The following is a 21,195-nucleotide window of genomic DNA, read 5'->3' on the forward strand; positions in this document are numbered from 1 at the left end:
TGCTGTGGATTGAAATACTAATTAATGTTTTTCTAAAGGCTGCATCTCATACTGCAATTCACCCCAGGACTAGGGAAAAAAGATATTCACAGCAAGAGGCTGAGCATTGCCAGTGTTTATATGCTATTGAAACTTCACTCAAAAGCAGCACAAATTTACCCTGAGCTCTTCCTCTGCTTCCACATCCCTAAGTGGCTCTTTGCAATAGACCACAGTGTTTGTATTTGGAGCAAAACAATTATAAATACAGAAGCCAGCAAGAAAATAGTGTTTTCTCTATCCTATTTTATCTGTTGCCTCTCTGCTCTGGTAATTGCCATGGTGTTGGCAGTGGAGGGGCCCCCAGGTAACTCTGCCTAGCAACAGCATGAAAAATTGTATTGTCTCCAAGAGGGGCCACATGCTGGGGAGTCCTCCTTCAGACCCTCCTGTTTTGGTAAGTAACCAGATCTCTTAAAATCTGGAGGAAATAAATCCTCTACGTATTTTTCCAATTACAGAGGACAAGAAAACCCTTTTACCTTCTCTTTGATTTCCACAAATTAACTGAAGGGGACTAGGTTGAAGGCCTGAGTCTTTCTCAGTTGGCAGCAGTGTTTTGGTCTTTATTTCAGCCCCTGGCCTCTGAGACACCACGACTCCTGCTGTCCTGGCAAGTCTCTCCAAGATAAAATAATGCTGTGGCTTTGGTAGCTTCCCATTAGGCTTTTCATTGCCCCACTGGTGAAGTGCCCCTTCCTTGCTTGGGGAGCCTCAACAGCCTCTCTCTTACTGTTTGCTAATAAGACCAAAGGAAGATCTTTCCACAGTACAGAACCCAAAGCTTTGCCCCTGTCTGACATGCTGTCTAAAAAAATCGATAAAGGAATTAAATCTTTCAGGAAACACCTTAAATATTTGTGCTATTTGTACTTGAAGGTGATGTGTGTTTGTCTCTGAATATGGAAAACTAACTCCTGTCCAGTGCATTCAGAATGGATAAACAAGTTGTCATGCATAATTTTAATGGTGAAAATAACTTTCCATGGGTGACAGAATGAGGATAAATGCATTTAATATGAAATCCTTGTTTATATATGGACATATAGCTATATTTCTCATACATGGTGATGTATTTTCTGAAGTGTTTTTAAAGATTTTACAGCTCCAGTTCTCAAAAGAGAATTCACCAGATCATGTGGAAACGCTCCTCTTCCTTTAAGTAGTTTAATACAGGCAAAAGAAGCAGCTGCTGAAGGCAGAAGCCTGACAGGGTCAGCAAAAACCCCACATGAGGCAGCCACTCCCTCCTTTGCCTACAAGAAGAGGAATTACTGCTGGTGGTGCGGGGCTTGTGGGGCAGGGCTGCTCTAGGTGGGGGGCAGAGGCAGCTCTGCCCCATTCTTCAGTGGGAGTTGTATCAGGAGATGTTCACTGTGAGAAAAGAGAAGTTCAGCTCTTTCTGTTCTGTCAAGAAAACTTGCTCCTGTCCTGACCCATGCAACACTGAACCTCTGTGGAGGATGAGTCTGTGCTCTAACACGACACTCTGATGTCAGCTGAGCTTCTCTGGTGTGGTGGGGGAAGCAAATAAAAGCATGGAAAAGGGGCTAAAATATATTTGGAATCTTCTGTCCTGATGTCAGTGGCTATGATAGCTGCACAGTTGCCATGCTGCAGGCAGCCTTTTTCTCAATCAAAACACAACAAAAAGAAACAATTCTCAATGTTGGTGCTGTAATTTCATTTCTAATGGCTTTCCTACTATCTGAAGCGAAAGCCCAGCACTGCCAGAGGGCTCTTGAATGGTTTTGACCAATATAAACAAGTATTCAGATGTGATTCTTCCTTTGCAAGCTGATCCCATCATGTATTTACCTAAGCCATTCTCTTCTGGGGGTAGCTTGATGACACACTTCCAGCATAAGAATCACAAAACTAGATTTAGTCATGCATACTTGAGTCACAGACTTGTGTTACTTTATTTAGTACAGGCCATTAAATATTTTTACCTCTGTATTAGGGTCAGGATAGGAGAACTAATCAAGAGAGATTCACGGAGGATTTATGTCTCATACAAAGTACTCAAGCTAATCTTCCACACTCAAACTTACTCCTCACCACATGTGACTGAGAGAAAAATCCACAGAGGTCACACATTTAATGTATTTACATGTGAATTTGCTGAGACAAGTGTGCATGTGTGCAAGGGAAATATTAAACATTAAAACCATCTTCATTTCAAAGCAAAGCATTTTTAGGTGAGAATAACGATATTCAAGGTCAGCCAAAGCAGAGGCACAGAATCCCCAACCTGGTCTGACCTGAAGATGTTTTGTTGATACAACATGGAAGTATGGCAGTGGCACAAAATACTGCTTAGTTCAGCATTGTTACCTTGGAGCGGGATATGCTTATTGGGGTTTCAAAGCACATGGTTTATTAATATATTAAGAGATCATTACACTGGTGCAAATATCCTTGCTACACAGAGGCCCAAAGTAAAAAGACACATTTGGCATAATCATTTTGGAAATCTTAATCTATTTATGCTCTTTAGTATTCATCTTGTTAAACATGTACAGCACTAGATAAATTGGTGCTACTTAAATATTTATCAAATGTCTCCCTGCATGTTTAAATAGCAAGCAGGCAGCCAGTCATAAACATCAACTTTTTTTTAATCATTCTTCCAGGATCATCTACATTTCTTCTTTGCCTCTCAAAGGCTCAGCATCACAGTCAGCCCAGTGCCACAGAGCAGGGAGACTGTGGCAGGGTCTGACAGGCTGTACCAGAGGTGTGGGAGCAGAGCCCAGAACCCCCCTGGGGCTGAGCCCCGGGTGCCTGGCACAGCAGTGCAATCCCTGCGTGGGGCTGCAGGGCTGGAGCTGTGCTCAGCTCCTCGCACGGTTACCCGCTGCTCTGTGGGGCACCAAGCAAGCATTTCAGCACGTTTATTTGGAACAAGTTTTGTTTACCCCCATGATTCCAAATCTCACTCTGGCTTCAAGCTGTTGCATTATCACAACCTTTTTCTGCAGATAAGCTTTAAAGACCTAGACTGCATCATTATTAGGGAGCTTAAAAGCAGAGTGGAAAAAAGAGAACTATTTTAATATGAATTACAAAATCATAGCAACAACCGTGAAGACAATCTCATCCCACCCCCCTATTTTCCTGGTGACTGGTACATTTCAGCAGGGCTGAAGTTTGTGCCAGGTGCACGCAAGGAATTGCAATTAGAATTTGCTTCCAGCCACGTTTCACACAGCACCGGTGCCAGCCAAGCACAAACATGCGTTCCACTGCTGGGCACTAGAAGGAGAAATGGAAGTAAAGGGTCCTGAGCAGACCAGGGCATGGTACAGACCTGGGTTCTGACACCAACACTGGATGTCCTACAGGTTCACTGGGCTCAGCACGGTTTGTTTCAACTGCATGAGTGATGACAGGGCCAGAGCACAGCCACGGACATCCTGCACTGCAATAGCAGCTCCCCCTGAGGGTCCATGCACTTCACAAGCATCTTTGCTTCCCTTTTACAGACAAGGAAATCAGTGAAAAGAGGTTATAATAACTTTCTGCCATATGTAGTAAAAGGTGGGGACAAACAAACCAAAAAAATAAAAGCTCTCAGACTCCTAGTTTTGTGCTATTCCCACAAAAACATGTTTAACCCTGCTCCATGTGCAACCAAGAACTCTGATGGTGCATTATTCTTTTCATTCACACAACAGGACATTTAGCATCAATGGTTCAGTGACAATATTTGAAGTTGTTTCAAGTAGAGTTTTTGGGGGCCCAATTCTGTGCCTTTCAAAACTTTCCTTAATGATACAGATAAAGGAGTGGAGGGTGTCCTTATAAAATATGGAACTGATGTAAATTTCAGCAAGCGTTTTGGAGACAGATTTATTCAAAACAGTCTTTAGAAACTAGGAAAGTTCTAAATCAAATATACGAAATCAAATAAAGCAAAGTGAAAAGGAGGAAAAAAGTCAAACCCACACCCAAAAAACCCCAACCCTGAAAATACATGCCTTACCAGCGGTATTGCATAAGAGATTCTGGATATTGCAGGAACCAACATACACACTGAGCATGTGCCTACCAAGAAGGCAGATTCACCAGTGCATGAAGAAGAGGCTCTTTATGATGTGGGATGTTGTTAGGTTGCTTTCCTCAGGAAAGGAGCTCTCAGCTGGAGTAGCATGTTTACACAGGGGAACTATACATGCAAATTGGAGAGAGGTCACAAGACAGAAATGGCAACATGACTCTTAGGATAGCTTTGAAGAATTGGGCTTTGATCCAGAAACCAGAAGACCAGAGAAAGGACATGATAACATGTTCCACTGCATGTTTCAGTATTCCAAACACTGTTACAAAAAGGACAATCAATTATTCCCCATGTCCACTGAGGGAAGGATGAGCAGAAATTAACCTAATTTTCAGCAAGGAATATTTAGGTTAAATATCAGGAAAATTTTCTTATTATGAGCAGAATTAAGTGTTGGACCAGACTGCCTGAGGGACACAGTGTGAGGCACTGCCTTCAATGGAGGTGCTAGGGTGCAAGTTGGACAAGTGCCTCAGGATGTTCTGGGAAGAATTTGCTGCTGGTAGGGGGAACTGGGGAACATTCCCAATCTGTTTCTCTACACATGTGGTATTTCTCCTGTTATGAGATCCACCGACCCAATGAAATGTAATATTCTTGACACTACTATCTGTCTTAATAATCATCTGGTCTTCATAGCAGCTTCTGGAGCAAAAAAGAGAGGCTACAAGCTTGCTCCAACTGATTAAACAATTCAGATAATAAGACTGAATAAAAGTGCTCCAGATAAATTATTTTGGTCACAAATAAGTTCAAAATGACTTCATACTATGATCAAAGCACTGCTAAATCTGTGCTAAACCTCTTCCTACCCACCAAAAAGAAGTGACATTTTGCAGATTTGAAATACAGCAACTGAGGCAGCCTGGATACAAAGGTTAACCTAGACAGATTAATATGAGCTTGTATAAAGCTCTTAATGCTATTCCAAATGCTAATAGTGACTGACATTATAGGGTTTCCTGGAACTGATTTAGAAAGACAAGAATTGTTTGCAATAAAAGTCTGTTTATCTTACCAGAAGAGATAGAATTCCTTAACTAACCAGCAATTTAACCAATTATGATCTCATTTAACAGAAAAATCATTTCTAAACATGACATTTATCTGTCTGATTTCCCAGGACACTGTACTGTACCATACACTGCTCTTCAAACAGGGCTCTAGAAGCACTGCTGAAATATATGTTGGCAGAAAGCTGTGAAAACAGACAAGTTTTTTTTTAACCATTTTGCCAGTCAGTAAAGTGAATAGTTTCCTCAAGGTGAGAATGAGTGGGACAGACATTCCTGGTGAGGGGCTTTAGATTCTCATTGTCCATCCCCATGTCTGCTGTTCCATGCCCTGGGATGGATAGCTCCTGGTTAAGCAGTAAATGATCCTCAGTGCTTTTCAGCACACAGGTGCTCTGTGGAGTTGCTTTGTACATTTCTCCCTTTTATTTCAGCCAAACACATAATTTTCCTTTTTTTTTTTTTTTTTAAATTTTTATTTTTAGTGAAATAACAAATGTAAGACTATTGTGAATCTGGCAAAGGCAAAAGAGGAATCTTGAGAACCTCAGGGAGCTGAGCCATTTCACTGAGAATAATCTTAGCTCACAAATAGAACAGCAGTCCCTGGTAGTATTGCAAATCCTGCTTCAGCAGCAAAAATAATATACTTTAAATCTTTAAGTGTCTCTGCCAAGAACTTTGGACCAGATGATCCTTGAGGTTCCTTCCAATCTGGTATTCTAGGATTCTGTGATTTAGGATTCTGGTTATGAAATACTATCTCCTCTCCTTCATCACAGAAGAACCTCAATGTTAAAAAAGAAGTTAAGCTTCTCAGAAAAAAAAACTAAAATACAAGGTACTTACAGAAAATAAATATCAAAATGGCTATAATATAAACTAACTTACGCTGGAAATTCAACTGGAAGAATTTTTCAAGTGTATGTGGTATTCTGTGTCATTAAGTACAAACTAATAACATTTGGTGTATATCAGAATTCAAATTTGGCCAACAGCTAAACACACATTTTTACAACTCTTGCTGAGTTCAGTGTAAACTGTATTCATTCCCATCCAAGGGAATGTTTCCTAGTATTTCTGGGAATTTTCATAGATTCACATAGGCAGGAAATATTTTTGATGTGATCTCTCTGCTCTTTGGCAACTATTGGGCAGAATTACTATGCACACTCTTTTATAACATTTTGCTGGGTTTTGCTCTGTGTATTGAGATATTCTGCAAACTACTTAAATCCAATTACAAAATCACTGCACTGTGCATGTTTCATAATATGAAACAGCTGCTAAGGAAAGCTCAAAATACATCTCGTGCACTTTTTTAATTACATGCCTTTACTGTACCAACTCTCAGCTCATACAGAATATATAAACTAATACATTTTACTGCAGTGAATTGTGGATTACTTTTTATAGGATGATTGCTTCTACAACTACAGCACAAATTGGGAATTTATTTATTTCCATACTACAAATAGCAGAGGGTAACAACTACAAATCTGAAAAAGCAAATATTCAAGCCCGTACAGAGGCAAAATGCTAGGATGACCAAGGTGCAACAGAAACAGAGAAAGTTGAACCAAAACATGGTGAAAATTACTACTATCTGGACTATGTCTCTAATCCCCTTCTAAGGCCTTTCTGTGGCTGCCTCATCAAATGGGCAGAATGAAATGCAGAGGAATTTAATGAGGTATCCATGTAGTGAGGGAAATGGGAACAGGAATCTAACAGCAATCTAAGCTCTATTAGACCCAAGTATCTGTAATTCAATGTACAGGGAATTAAAGAGCAGAAAGACTGCCACAATATGAGTGAGGCTCAGATTTATAGATAAAGCATTAGAATAATAAATAATGGCTTCCAGATTTGTCAAAAGGCCTTTTCTACCTTAGCAGCTGTGGACAATTTGCAGGCTTGATATGCTGAAGGGAATTCAGCTGCTTTCTAGTTAGAATTGGCACCAAAATCCCAATTTTTTTATCTGTCATGCCCACTTTGGACCACTGCCTGTTCCAAGAACAGACCCTCTTTTTAAAAACTTGTTTCATTATTCAACATTTTTTTTTCCTAATACATTATTAAGAAAAAAAGAGAGAAGCGTAGAAGTTCTACCTGGCAAGATTCAAGAATGGTGCTACACTATCATAATATCTTCAGTTTGTCAAAGGACAAGACTAAAATAATGTCATAAAGCTCAAATGGCACCAAACAGTGTTGGGCCAAGATGTAGAGGTCAGACTTGAAGACTTACTATCACCACTGAGTGGTACCACACCTAATTCTTTGGTATTGCTTGGTACTATGGACCCACTACACTGGTCATCACTATTGCGAGGCTGTTCAAAAGAGTGAAAAAGAAACTGGAAAATTAAATTAGACTGCTGAGGTGAAGGCTCATTTAGTCTCATTTAGTCATTTTAGTCTTTAATGATGAGAGAAGATGTCTGTTCAGACATTTCACACAACACTGAAGTCTACTCTTGTCTGACACCCAGGTACCTCTTCCCAGGAGTTTGCCATACCTGCTAGCTTAATATTGAAACTAGTCTAAATCTTCCTGGATTTGTGTATAATGTGCATATGAATCACATGCAAGGTAATCAGAACAGTTCTTTCTGGCTTAAAGAAAAAGAAAAATATATATCAAGGAGCTTATGAAAAAACACCTGACCATTCCTTTTTTCCCAAGATGCAGTACAGACTAAAGAGTGCAGGACTTGCTGCAGTCCCTTTTATGAAAGCAGATGATGAGCAAACTCAATGAAAGTCAGTCTTTGTTTTGCTCAGATTATGGATTATGTGTGCAATGTCTCTGTTTTCCATGTATATGTGGGCCTCTATTCCCAGGCCAAAGGGTGCAGACTGCAGGGTGTACTCAGGTGCATGACCTGCACCCCTAGACTTCATTGTTCCTTGACCTGTACTCATATGGACTTATGGAGCCAGAGACTGGACACTTGAGCACAGATCAAACAAGATAACAGCGTGGATGCACCCCTGCTGCACTCATCAGCTCCCCTGTGAACTCAAGCAGGGAGGGAAGCTGTAGCCTGCAGCAGGGCAGAACCAAGAGGACTCTGTGGCTCTTGGAGCATGAGGCTGATTCTTGCTCTGCTGCCTGCACAAATACAGCTGCGTGCTACCTCAACTCGAGCCACATTTTAAGATTATAGATTAACTTTAAAGGAACAAACCTCAGGTGTTCTTCAACATACATGTTCTCTATTCTCAAAGTCTTAATGTTGCCATGAAATACTTAAAAATAAAAATAATTTGATGTTCTGACATGCAAAAAGACAAAGAAATGGGGCTAAAGGTCAGTTTTCTTTTCCATATCTTACATGCTTCAACAGTAGAAATACTTCACAATTTCTTGGTCTCTTATAGATTAGCAGCAGGAAGGTAAAATACAGGGAATAATAAATTAATGAGAACATTAGGGAAAGAAAGAGCCAATATTCACAGAATTCTGAAAATACCTTCCTTGGAAAAAAAAAACATTACATTATAGGAAAAAATGTAATTTTGCTTGGATCATGTTATCATCAGGGCTGCAGTATTTTTCTCAACTGAACGGTTTTGTATCAAACTGGAGAAGACCAAGGAGGGAGCTGGAGCTGTGAGGTGGCAAAGGGGAGAGGTTGCACTCCTGTTTTGTGTGATAACAACTTGTGGGTAGTAGGCTGCTATCCCAACCATTCCGTGGAAATTGGGAGCTTGGGATGGGGACAGAAATGCTGGGGGAATTTTTAAGTGTGGAGCTGAACACGAGGAGAGGGAGCAAAAATTTCATCACCTAGACCATAAAACCTGGACAATGATAAAAATTGCTCTCTACTCACACTAGAAGAACCTTAGGGATTAGGTGCTCAGCACAACTCTGTGAAGGGCTTATAAAACCCAAGCCTTTACTATCCTGGTAATAAATTTACAGCTGAGGTATAGTCTGTATTAGATAAATTGTTATACCTCATATAGTTCATTTGAGGAGACTCGCAGTAGGTGTAAAGTTAATAATAGAAACTGGAGCGAAGGGGCCCTGTCAGGTTAATCCTACACCGTGTGTTGTTTATGAGCTCCCTACAAGATGTTGTAGGTGGTGGTGTCATTCCCCCTGAAAACATAATGAACAGATGCCTTCCTTTCTTGTATTTTGTTGTGCTATAGATCATTTAATACTGATATTAAAAATAACCTTCTTCCAATCTTCTTTACTCACATCAGACAGCATTTACTACAGAGCAAGGAGACAAAACAAGGTCACTGCAGCAGCTAAGCTCCTGAGGTAGGATTACATTTTGTGGAAAGCATGGGATGAGGGAGCTTCTGCTTGTCAGAGAGTCACAAACAGAGATGAAAACCAATCTTCTTTTTCCTGAAAAGTGACTATCCAGATCAATGACTTTGCTTCTGTGATAACATTCACGTATGTACTCGGTTTAGCTGATTAAATATTTTTGTACTGTTCTGTTCTTACTTTTATTGGATTCATAGTTTGTGTAAACTGTGTATTACAGCCTGTCTGGCCTCTGCTCAAGCAGACCATCTCAGATCCTGGCTTTCAGAAGAAATTTATAAATGCATTCATTAAAAAAAAAACCCAAAATAAGTAAGCCACAAGAGAGAAGAAGAATCTATCAGTTCTGATGTCCAGGTGTCCATGACAGTAGCCTGAGATGAGGCCACTGTCTAGGCTTGTGCTGTCTCACATACAGCTGCTGGCCACTTGCATCATCTGCACAGATGAATTTGTTAGCCAGGACTAAACTTTGAGACTGTGCCTGTGGGACCCAGCCCAGCTGAAGCCTATATATCCCCCACAAGATATCAGTATATCACAAGAAAGAGCTGTACTGGTAGCAGTGCTTAACTGGTCACAAGCAAGGAATTACCAGTATTGAAAACAGACAGTCCTATGTCCCATGGCAGCACACCGACTTCTGAAGGGGAAGGCACCAAACTGTGTTCAAATTTGGTAAACAGGAGCATCTTTATTTAAAATCTCTTTCTCTATCTGGTGAAATTACACATGTGCAGAAGGTTTTCAGGACTTCATCTGAAAGCGTTCATCCAAAGCTGTAAGTTGCTTTCTAACAAACTGAAATGCCCTTGCTGATGTGGCTATGTCCTCTATCAGACAACTCATTACATCCAGTTCCCACAGAAAGAACCGTGGAGATGCTGACCTGAACCTTTTTGTCACCTGAGAAGTGTAAGGTCCTGGAGCTGGAACCAAAATCTGGAGTGGTAGTTGGCCATTGCACCACAACCTGTTACCAAACAGCAGCAGAAGCACATCAGGAACTTGAAAAGAATGTGCAAATGCAGAGGAGAAGAGTGTAGAGTAAAGCTGCAGAAAATCTTGACTTGCTGGAGCCAAAGACATTTTGATTTTCTTTTGTTCTAGTGTCAAAAAGACATGTGCCTTTCCCATTTTTGTTTCAAGCGTTCCTGACTTTGTCGTTTATCAGAATGCCAAGAGGCAAAGCTTGCAAGCAGAAATAAATGATGGAAATAGAATAGAATAGAAGCAGAATATAAATGATGGAAAAACAGAGTGAGTCTGTATGGGGGGTGGGGGAGCTCATAAGAGAAGATACAAGCCCCAAGTACATGCATCATGTAATCCCTGTCATTTTGTATCTTTGTTGAGCTGTGAAATCTGTTATAGCAACTACTACTGGTTTGTTTCCTCAGATGAAAAACAACAGATATAATTTTTAAGTTCCCTGACGAGTTGACATGCAGATTTATAACAGTCACAAGAAAGGAGCACAACAGAGCATAATGGCAAGACATGTAGCTGACAAATTATCAACTCTCTGAAGGCATCCTGAAGTGATATAAATCTTCCATTCAAATGAAGGCAATCCTTACTGAAATCATATCCTAAATTGGCATGAATCAAAGGTCTACTATGAAACATCACACTGTTTTCTAAGCTTGAGAATTAATTATCCATTTCATTTTTTAGTTTTCCTTGGGAGTAAATTAAGCAAATACATGGTGGAATATAGCACACAGCAATTGTGGTGTTTCCCACCATTTTTATGGATTCCAATAATTCTTTCAGATTTTGCATGCTTTAATTCTAATACAGCAAGATATTTCTCCTGCTTGCTCTAACTCCATTTCTCTTCTCTCACAGAGCCTGCAGAGCCTGGGTGAGGCTGGCTCCAGCCTTGAAGAGTTCACAGCTTGGGGGTCGGGTTGTGAACTCATACAGCCTGTAATCCTTTAAGCCTTGCATCCCACAGAAGAATTAAGGATGAGGAAGGCTGCAGCTGTGGATGTTGGAGAGGGGAGAAAGGGTGATGATGGGGAGCTGAGCAGAAGGAGGCCATGGGCCATGCAGGCAGCATTTGCTAATTGGGAGGGCTGGTAGAATCCAAAGGGCTAAGCCAGGCCTGAAGGGAAGGGAGGTATTGAGTGGCAAGAGGAAGGGCAGAGCTAGGCAGGGCTTACTGCATACAGTGGCAGAGGACAGGGAAGGACTCAGGGGCTATAACCCACTGAAAGCAGAGCAAAGTGGACAGGCATTGGGCTAAAGGGTAGAGCTGACAAGAGGGATAAGCAGACTAGTTCAATTTTGGGATACTGGCAGAATGCTGTATGCTGTCACTCTGACATGTTCTTGGCAAAGGGTGTACGTAAATCACTTTTCTCCACAGCCCTGGTGCAGAGAAGCATGCTGCTCCTCTCCCACACTTCCATGCACCCTTCTCTCCCTAAACAAACATCCAGATGAAGACTAAACACAATATAAGAGGTCTTTATACCTTGCACCTTGTCCTTTTTCCTTTTTGGGAGGTTTTGGAGTTATTTTCTTTTGGAAAGTTTGGAGTTATTATTTAAGTCTCTTCAGGGAATATTATACCTAGCTGGACTCCAACTAATGAAAAAGGCTATTTATCTAATAGACCTTTAATCACAAGCTCTACTTAAAAATCAATTACATGATACAACCATTATAGTTAAGCTCTAAATCTCATGTATCTTCCTGTTATCTGAGGATTTTCCTCTGAGATAACAGAGGTGATTGATATGCAGCCAGATTTTCAAATGCTCACCACAGAGTATGGGTCACTTTTTTTCTTCCAGCTGTTACTGTTTTGGATGCTTATACAGCAGGTTTTCAGAGGCCTTATCACCTACTGTGCTGTGTTTTGAAAGATTGCTTCCTCATTTATGTGAGCAATTAGGGTTCAGCTGCCTCGGGAACCTGACCACAGCTCTGAGTGCTGACATAATTTAAAAGTTTTGGCTATAAAGAACAGAGCTAGAAGGTATCCTGATTAAATTTAACCCAATTGCCCTAATAAGGCAAAAAGGACCACAGATAGAAGATGATGCATTCCCTCAAGGACAAGTTTTCTTGATGTCTCTGAGCTTGCTAAGACTCCATCTTGTTTTTTACACATTGTGCCTCTTGAATGTGGCTGTGTTCCACATGCAGGCAAAACACAGACCAGCACATCCTTCGCCGTGCCCACAGGAGTGTGCAGCTAAGCTAGCCCAGGCAAAGGTGTTATTCAGATGGCAAGGACACAACAGGGAAAGGACTGCAAACTGGTGCAGTATTTCCCACTTTACAGTTGTCTGCCTCTACCTGACATGCAGTTAGCAGAGAAGAAATATCAAGGAAAGGTCACCAGCTGCTCAGAGCAGTTTCAGGTCAGACACACGCTTGGGGTTGCCAGCAATGTAACGGGAGGCAGCTGAAGAGGTCATGCTTCCATCTACCACCTCACAGTGACAAGCTCTGACGTCCTAACTAGGTGCTACTCAGACAACACATTTTCAGTACCCAATACAAAATTATCATAACTCAATCACTTCCAGGCACCTTTGGCAAGTCCTTTATTTCAGGCTAGATCCCAATAGTACAGAGAAACTCAGAAATGACTGGAAAGCTTTCTTACATTGATAGCAACAACCATGAAAATAAACAGGAGATCTGTCATACATGGATAATACTAATCATAAAATAGGTGTTGGCTTAGTCTGCTGAAGAAATGCCTCCATTAGTAGTGTCAGTTTTGATTCAGGTTCAATATTTGTCCAAAAGCTAGCATCTTTTTCCTATTACTCTAGTTTCATGTCCTTGTTTATGCACACTACAGACATTTCTCATCCAGAAGTACTGTGGTAGCCTACCATAAATGGTAGAAAACCTATCACTTGTATAAATTAGTAACCCAAGAGAAAATCTAAATGTCTTTGGCTCCAGCAAATCAAGATTTTCTGCAGTTTAATTCCACACTCTTCTCCTCTGCATTCCCACATTCTCTTTCAGCTCCTACAGACTATTCCATCCTTGCAGATATCTATCACTATAGCCATATGCCTTTGCTCTGCATTTTAAAATCAGTCAGTGAGTCACTGAGGTCAGTAGGACTTGGCCTTTCTGAATGGAAGCAAGGGAATCAAACTCACCATACCGGCTCATTAACAGTGTTGTGCACTCACAGCCCATTATCTGGAAGGAATATTCTCTTCTATTTAGAACAAGGTTCATCCAAAGCTTAAGACAGGACCTGTAATTCTCTTTGTCAGACTGATTAATTTAACACATTTGTCTATCGGTCAAGGTGTTCTGTTTTCTCCAAGACTACTCTGTTCCTCTCTGACACCTGGCTTAGGGTGCCTACGACAGCTACATCAAGAACTTGGACAAGAGCCTTTCTCTGAGCTCTGTACCACTCCATCTTGGGTTGTGCCTTTACATATCCTCCTGCTGAACAAGCTAAGATTAGCTCTGGTCAGAATAATTGTTCTGTGTGCAGCCAGTGTAGAAATTTTGATGTACATTGCAATGTACATTCTTTGATGTACATTGCTGGCAAATGCCCTGAGCTGAAATACAGGTAGATTTCAGCAACACTGAATACTGCCTGTGGGAAAACTGTTCGATGTTTGGCCAGGCTTAAATTAGCAATGCAGAGTGGTGCCATAGCTGTAGCTTTGATTTGTTTCTGCCTGCAAAAAGGAGACTAACTGCCTTCTCCATCAGTTTTATTACTAACGTCCAAGAAACCAGCATAACCTTGGATGCCTAACAAAAATTCTTGCTTCGTCTTGCAATGCATATGCGATGCTGAATAACAGAGGCAAGAATCATGTTCATATTTTACTGTTGCAATAGAGGAACCACATTAATACACTAAAGTTGCAAATAAAAATCAAAAGCACGAACAAATCTGCACAAGGCAGAAGGAAAGCACAACAGCCATTGGAAGTCTATGTTACTTATTGCAACTTGTAAGAAAAACACTTCTCATTTTATCAATAAATCACTGGCCTTCGGGAACAGAGAACACTTAGGAACATAGATAGCATCCCTAAAGGAAATACTAAACCCAACAGGAAATAAGGACACCTCTCGACAGGAGTAAAACAAGATTTTTTTTTCTCAAAAGCTAATGGAGTAAGTCACCTTGATGCGAAAAGCAAAACCGCCTGATCTCGAACCAACCCCAGAGGCAATGGCCATGCCCGGGGTGGCAAGGCGGGATGTGCCTCGGCGGAGCCCGGCCACGGGTCCCGGCGTGGCGGAGCACCTTGCCGGCCGGAAACAGGGAGGGAGCGTGCTCGGGATGCAACAGGTCACCGACCGCTGCGCACTCGCAGGGGTGCGGGTTCAGCCTGACCCGCTCGGCTCCGCTGCAGCAGTGCGCAGCCCATCCCATCCCGATCTCCAGCTCTGCTCGCCCAGCACATCCCGCCGGGGTTAAACCCCTCACGCTCCTCCTCTTCCTCCCCCCACCATCCCGGCCTGTCGGGGTGGTCCTGCAGCCCCGGCCCGGGGCAGAGCCCGCCCTCCGTAATCCATGCGCGGGCGGCACCGCCACCACGGCTACCGCGGCGCTCTGAGGCGGAGCGGGCTGTGCTGTGCTGGCCGTGCCCCGCCGTCTCCGGCTCCCTGTCCCCTTTCGACCGGTGAGTGCTGCGGGCGGGGGTGTACGTGAGGAGGGGTCCTGAGCACCTCCGGCGGGGCCGTAGAGGGCAGCAAGCGGGGATGAGGCTCCTCCGCCTTCTCCCGCTGCGGGCGGGAGGTCGTGGCCGGGAGAGCGCGGCCCCTTCCCTCGCGGGAGAGCGGTGGCGGGAGGGGGAGCTCCGTGAAGCTGGGTGAGAGCGGGCGGGTGGCCGTCGAGGGAGTCGGGTGCCCGAGGGAATAGGACTGCCGGCGGGAAGGGATCCCAGGGGGCTTAGCAGAGGTTGGGAGAGCGACCTGTGGGAGCGGCGGGATGGAGGCGTCCTTAGAGCTCGGGGTGAGGCGGGGGCAGAGGGGCGGCCGGCGGGCAGGTCAGTGCTGCTGGGGAGTGGGATGGCGGGTGAGACGGGTTTGGCCGCCAGGAGGGGGCTGCGGCACGGCGGGGGGATGCCGCCGGTCCGCGGGGAGCCAGGGCGGGTCCGCTCGCTGAGCAGAGCGGAGCGGCGGGCGCGGGGTGCGCATTCCCTCCCCGGAGGTTGTGTGTGGCGGCGGCGGCTGGGGAGAGGTAGGGGACAGCTGTGAGCACTGGCAGATGAACAGAGAGGAGCGGCGGGAGCTGGGCGGGGAGAGCCCCAGAGATCTTCGGAGAGAGGGGAAGCCGCTCCACGGGGAGGAGGAGGAGGAAAAGGGCGGCCGCTGAGGGCACCTGCCTAGGGCGAGGAGGGAGGAGGCGGGCGGTGGGGGTCGTCTGAGCCGTCTCGGGGAGGCGGACGGGACTGTGCTGTCCTCGAAATCGGCTCGTCAGGGCCGGGGAGTAGGGAGGCGACCCTCAGCCTTGGCTCTGCGGTGGATGTGAGCGGGGAGAGGGCCCGTGCGCTCCTGCGGGCTCCGCGCTCGGCACGGCAGCGCTGCGGCGAATGCCGCCCGCCTCGGAGGAGTTCCCTGAGGCAGTGCTGCCTCTGGCTGCTCGCTGTGCACCTGGGCAGACCGCGCCTGCCCACCCGGCTGGCCAAACGTTTCCTCAGAAGAGGTGAGCTCTGCAGTGAGCCGGAGACCTCATCCGAGAGCTGGAGAGAAGGGGCAGTTGTGGTAGTAAACATGGGCTGTGTCTTCTGCGCACAGATGCAGAGGAGCCGGTAAAGAAACTACCACATCGGTCGGTATTCCAGCAGAGGCAGAGCTGCGGTACCCGCGCTCCTCTGCAGTTTGCAGATAAAGACGAGGCAGCCTGTTAGAGGAAGAGGTCTCTACTGTTTAAGTAATTGCAAAGAAGGTGAAGGAAAGGTTTGGTCTCAGCTGCTAGTGGGAAATGTGCGTCGGGTTGCGGTACTTTGGTGTCGGGACACGTGCACAGCACTTATCAATTCATACTTGCCAAAAACTGCCTGTTTATGGGCTGGACGTACTGTGTTTTACAATTTTCTATGTGATGCTGGAAAGTAATTTAACAATGATCTATGAATACTGGGATAAATGCACCACTTAGAATCAAGTTAAATAAATTATTTGGTTAGTGAAAATGTACTTTAAATATTTAGGCAGTCAGCTAAAAATCAGACCTGCCTATACCTGGGGGAAGGTATCTCACCTGGAATTTTTACAGGTGTGCTTCTGCTTGCAAATGTCTGTGACTTGTAAAAGAGAAGAATTTTTTGATGTTGCTTTTTTATTTTATTAATTTTGAAATTAGTAAGAAGCTGTTCAAAGCAAACTGGATTCTGAATATTCAGTTTTTCCTGACCTGACCACTTGCTTGATTTGAACATATAGCAGGCAAGTCATATGGGTACCAGGGCTGCCTTGTGTGGAAGGTGCTATTGGTTTAGTTTTTCTCAGTGCTGCCAAGCTCTGTTCTGCAGTCCCTAGTGTTTATTATGTCTGTTTCTTAATCCTCCTAAGGCAACAGGTTGTAATTGTTGGTAGGCCTAGGCAGATTTTGTAACAGAAAACTATACTTTTTTAACCTGCCAGTATCTAACTTGGCATGCTGTGTTGTGTCTCTTGAAAGGGAAGGTCGTGGTGTGGGTTTGGTGGTGTGGTTTTTGTGGTTTTTTTTTTTGTTTTTTTTTTTTTTTTTTGTTTTTTTTTTGTTTTTTGTGGTTTTTTTGTTGGGTTTTTTTGTTTGTTGGTTTGGTTTTTTGTTGGGTTTTTTTTTTTTTTTGTTTGTTTTTTTGTTTTTTTTCCCCCATACTTAGGAGTTTCAGTCTGCCTGTAACTCTATTTTGTGGCTGTTTTTATTTCACTTCTGGTGGTTGCTGGCATGGTGGACGGGGATTATGGACTTCGATTTTCAAATGCATAATTGAAAAAAAATGTAACAAATGTACTCAGAACCTTTGTGTGGGCTTCCTATGGACAACTACCACCCACCATCTACCACCATCCCAGCCTGTCCTGGTTCACTGCCAGCAGGCACCCCCATTGAGCTTTAGCAGTCTAGCCCCTGGCTGATTGAATTTCAGTTCACGGGGTTAATCATGGTTGCATCACTGCACTGCAGTGTTGCATTTGCATGGATTGTGGTGTTAAACAGAAGGAGGCCAGCCCCATTGGAACAAAGAGCTGCACATCATGCTGCCTCTGAGGTCTGTTATTCAGAGTTGGTGTATCATAGGAGTTGATGAACTAAAGCATCTAACTCTGTCTCCTCTTCCCTTGTTAAACTTAAAGCAGAGGTTGGTTTTGGAAAATACTTTTAGTAACAAGGATATATCTGAGATGATAATGGTGCTGCATATTTGAGTGACGGTGTTCTCCACAGGTAGTGTTTAAAACCCCAGGAGTTATGCTTAGCGACTTGTACATATTAATGTCAGCCACAGAATAAAATGCAAAAGCTTGAGTCTCTTCCAAATGGACATTTGCAAACCACACATAATAATGAAAATCTTTAATTTATTTTAACTTGTTAAATACTTCACAGGGTGTGTAGTAATGAAATTGGTAGCTTATTTGATAATTACTGTAAGCATTTCAAACTTTCACACAGCTTCTTTTCATTCACTGTTTACTTGAACTTGGAGAGAGTTGTACTGGCAGTTCTTGTAACTCATTGACTGCAGTGATACCACATTGTGCCTGAGGAAATGAGATGCCCACATGCTGCAATGAAGATTAGCATTAACTGCTATTCAGTTCTCTTTATTTGTGTCACTCCTGTGTATGTCATTTTTGAAGTTCTCAGAATTACAGATTTCAGGGATAGATTTTTCCTCTTTAATGCTGTTTGTCTAGCATGTTTAACTACTAATAAGCTCCCAGCTAAGTTTCTTTTAGATATGAAGAAAAGGAGAACTGCTGGGAGTTTTTTAAATCTGAGTTATTTTTAGGTAGGTTGAATATATATTAGATGCTCAGAGGCATCTTAAGTTATAGGTTTAATAGTGTTTCTGCAGGTTCCTGATTATTATTATTATTAATGTAACCTTGAAAATAGTAGTGTTTTGTGTAGTATGAAGGAGAACTAGTGTCAGTCTGGAGGAATTGCCCAGTATAGATTATACTATGTTTATATAGTATAAATACTCTAAGAGTTAATATACCATGTTTGCTGTGATATATTTGCCAGCAAAGGGAGAAGAAGAGAACATGGTCATAATTCTAGAGATTTGTTGATTTGCAGGAAACTCACCTGAATTTTATAAAAGCTTGACTGAAAACTCTGTAGAATTGGAGACTTATGTTTTTCCATTTAGCAGAACACTGTTAATTTTTGCAGTACAGGGAGTGTCCTTGCAATTTCAGTACTGTCCTTGTCTTAAAACGAACCACTTTATCTTGGTTAATACGTGACTACTTACTTCTAGAAGGTGTAGTGATTGTTTTCCTGTACTGGGAGAACATTTTAAGTATTTTATTTGCCTGTTTGTGCAATTAGATAGACTTTAAATTGTCTTTAACTTAAAATCTTACCAAAAACAGTTGTGTGTGTACTTTATCTTCTTCTGCATTCCCTTTAATGTAACAGAGCACTACAGAGAACTATGCTTTGAGACACCAGTTAAAGAAGTCATCATCCTCTCAATTTCATCTTTCTCAGCTGCACCTAACATTTCAGTGAAATGGATGCTTTTGCATCTGTTTCCTTAACTTTTGAAATCAAGGCTCAGTTACCATGTGTGAGCTTTTTCTCCTGACTCACTGAAGTGTTGCAACTATACTTCAGAAATCTCCAGAAAACTAAACCTGACTTAGAAAAAATACTCAAATCTCTTTTAAAGGAAAAAAAAAATGAACTGTTGCCTTTGAGCCCCTAAAATCAAGAGCCAAACAAGGTTAAGGCGATAAAAAGTGGTTACCATTTAATGAAGGTCCCTCCAGGTGTACAACACATTGACATGCATACTGAAATTGCATTGAAAATGTGCATGTGATACGTGGTATAGAGCTTTTACACTTTTATAAATTTAGCAAATTAACATAATTGACAAGAATCCCCAAATAGAAGTGCAGTTAATTAAGTAATTCCCCCCTGGGTTTGACCCCCTCTGAAGCCCCCCCTCCTTGCTACAAGCTCTACCTTGTTTATATGTATTGTCTTGAGAAGGTGGCTCAGGCCTTCAGGAATTTGTCTAATAGGAAAAGTACTGGAGTTAGCTAGGAAACTATATAGCTATACAATAATAGTCCACAGAGCTATGAATATATATGAGGATTATATGTAAAACCAAAGGTAATTTTGGCATCAGAACAGTAGTGTATCAACTTGCACAGTTTTTACTGTTCTGCCATAAAGGCAAAATAATTTTTTTTCATCTACTTGTGGTCTTGTGATATTTTCTCCTGTAGATTCCTGGAGATTTGATAATAAACTGCAGCCTAAACAGTTTTCACTTTTTGACCAATTCTGTGTTCAGCCTTAGAGCAAGATGTGCATATCATAAAACTTCACTAAAAAGTATCTTCTAGGCTGAAGAAAACTAGTCTCAGTGAAAAATTAAAGGAGGAAAATGAATATTTTGGATTTGAACTTTTCTTTCATTAATCTTTAACAGAACATTGTTTTCCATGGTATTATGTGTTCTAAATGACTGTTTGCTTGTGTTGAGCATATTTCAGAGGGGTTGCTAACATAACCTTTTTGAATAAGGGTTGGATAATTGTGCTAATCATAGCATTATTACTATTCATTCTTCTTGGTTTTCATAAGCCATGAGGAAGAAAGATGAGTGTTCCCTCTTAACTCATTTGAACAGTGGAGAAACAAAACTGTCTCTAGGTCTTTGATCTGATCTTGTATTCCTTTGTTCCATGTTTTTCTTGATCTATCCTTTGAGTGCGGCGCTGACTACTAAACAAGCTTGCAATGTGTTTTTGACTTCTTGCAAAGTACTGGTTTTCAGAAAGGCAGCTGGTGTTTAACCAGAGACTGTAAAGCGTGGGAGAGATTTAAGTCTCGCCTTACTACAGATTTTAAGTCTCTGTCTTCAGCATCCCTTTGACCTGGAAGTACCTTGGAAGTCAAGGTGTTGGTGTAGCATTGGGCTGACTGAAGCTGTGAGGTGTTTGTGTTATTTTGCTGTCATTCTTGCTGGTGGATGGTCTGAATACCAAGGTGGAAATTGAAAGCTTTTCTCTTGGACTGTGCTGCTGAAAAGGGCAGCAGAGGCCCAGCTGTGCTTGGAGAAGGCAGCTGGTGCTCTCTGGGTGGAAGTGATGTCTTGTCACGAGCAGTGTGCTTCCACACGGCCCTGCCAGTGGCACTCTGGGGGATCACAAAGGCATCCCAAAGAGAAGCTGGGCTGATGGGTGGGAGAGTCAGCGAGGTGCTCACTGGCACACTCATCAGGTGTGTGCAGCTTCCAGAACCAGGGAATGGCAGCAGCTTCTCTATTGCCTTTTATTTGGTTGGTTTTGGTCTGTTTCCTCAGAGACTGCTGTTGCACACTGAAGTGAAGGAGTCTTACCTGGCTTCTTGTAGATCGAGACATGGTCACTTAATTTGTTGGAAAGCCAGGGGTATTTCTGTTTACATTTCTTAGAGTAGTGGTAGATTGAACTGCTGCCATTTTGTAGATTCAGGATGTTCTTAAACATGTTTAACCATCCAAAGTCTCAGCTTTAGCAAGCTGTAAATAAAAATTGTTGACTTCTCCAGTTCTTAAGGAGAGCTTTGAGATAGCTTGAATTAATAGAAAGTAATT

General features: G+C 42.6%; 1 protein-coding gene across 3 annotated transcripts in view; it reads left to right on the forward strand.

The window, feature by feature from the left end:
• Nucleotides 1–15,011: 15,011 nt before the first annotated feature.
• Nucleotides 15,012–21,195, forward strand: part of PROM1 (prominin 1) — a 63,173-nt gene continuing 56,989 nt past the window's right edge. For 2 of the 3 annotated variants that reach the window (XM_053976591.1, XM_053976592.1), the window contains exon 1: nucleotides 15,012–15,057. The gene's annotated coding sequence lies outside the window, so the exon portion shown is untranslated. Of the gene's footprint in view, nucleotides 15,058–15,995; nucleotides 16,083–21,195 lie in introns of those variants that run through there. The other variant, XM_053976590.1, reaches the window with a different exon arrangement.

The sequence above is a fragment of the Vidua macroura genome, chromosome 4, assembly GCF_024509145.1.
Source record: "Vidua macroura isolate BioBank_ID:100142 chromosome 4, ASM2450914v1, whole genome shotgun sequence".
NCBI lineage: Eukaryota > Metazoa > Chordata > Aves > Passeriformes > Viduidae > Vidua > Vidua macroura.